Source organism: Neopsephotus bourkii, unplaced genomic scaffold (genome assembly GCF_033783945.1).
Source record: "Neopsephotus bourkii isolate Nb327-2 ecotype Australia unplaced genomic scaffold, CSIRO-AGI_Nbou_v1 NB_1376, whole genome shotgun sequence".
NCBI lineage: Eukaryota > Metazoa > Chordata > Aves > Psittaciformes > Psittacidae > Neopsephotus > Neopsephotus bourkii.
In genome coordinates, this window is record NW_026901855.1 from 375,595 (window position 1) to 376,073 (window position 479).

Consider the following 479-nt stretch of genomic DNA (forward strand, 5'->3'; position numbering starts at 1 on the left):
CAGGAGGCTAAGAGTCTTCAAGCACACCTTAATGTAGCTCCTCAGCCTTCTCCACCTCTCTGGACTCTGCTGACATCTCCAGCATGCAGGGGAAAAGCATCAAGCAGACCGGCTCCCACAGCTGTTTTCGAATCTTCTCAGTCTCAGCACATGCAGGGAAACAGGAGCAGTGGCAATGGCACAGGACTTTCCCTTTTGTCTCACCACGTGTATCCACAGTACCTGCTGAGGTCCAGCTGACCCCTACCAGGTGTCCCAGGGGACCCAGGCTCACAGTGAACAAGCTCTGCTAAAAGCTCCTGGGCTGCAGGAGCTAGCCATTGGGACTTCCCATGAACTTCTCCCAGGTTGGTTTTCAGCCAAATGTACTTTTTCCCTCTTTGCATTGTTGCCCCCAAGAGCAGAAAGTGGCTCCTGAAGCATCAACCAGCAAGCAGATGCCGATCTGCATGTCAGCGCATTTGCAGGTAAAGAAATAA